Here is a 515-nt window from a genome sequence, read left to right as displayed (position 1 = left end):
TTTCCTACATGTTGATGCATAGGATTTTCAAGACAGCTAAGAGAACAAGGACTTCACGAGGCGGGGGGAAGGGCGAACTCGAGGGAAGAGGTGAAGTGTATCTAGTTAACCAGGTAGGAATTGTGCTGGCTTCATCAAAGGATAAATATAAAAGTGATCGGTTCACCACGGACAACCCTGCACTTTGAGCTCCACCCGCGCTGCGAATCTTGTGCTGTGATTGACCTGTTTTACAGATGAATAAACTGGTGTTCAGAGAGGTTGCGTGACTTAACCCAGGTCACGCAGCCATCAAGAAGTGGAGTCAGGGCTTAAAGCCACGAAGTCCCATTCCAGATCCTTCACATAAGTTTACACGTAAGAAAATTGCAGATAAGTGACCCAAATGCCTTCTTTCCTGCCTTCCTTAAAAAAAACAAAAACAAAAACAAAAAAACACCTGGGGCTGAGCACAGTGGCTCACGCCTGTGATCACAGCACTTTGGGAGGCCCAAGCGGGTGGATCACTTGAGGTC

Source organism: Mandrillus leucophaeus, unplaced genomic scaffold (genome assembly GCF_000951045.1).
Source record: "Mandrillus leucophaeus isolate KB7577 unplaced genomic scaffold, Mleu.le_1.0 Scaffold538, whole genome shotgun sequence".
Taxonomy (NCBI): domain Eukaryota; kingdom Metazoa; phylum Chordata; class Mammalia; order Primates; family Cercopithecidae; genus Mandrillus; species Mandrillus leucophaeus.
This window is presented reverse-complemented; position numbering follows the sequence as displayed.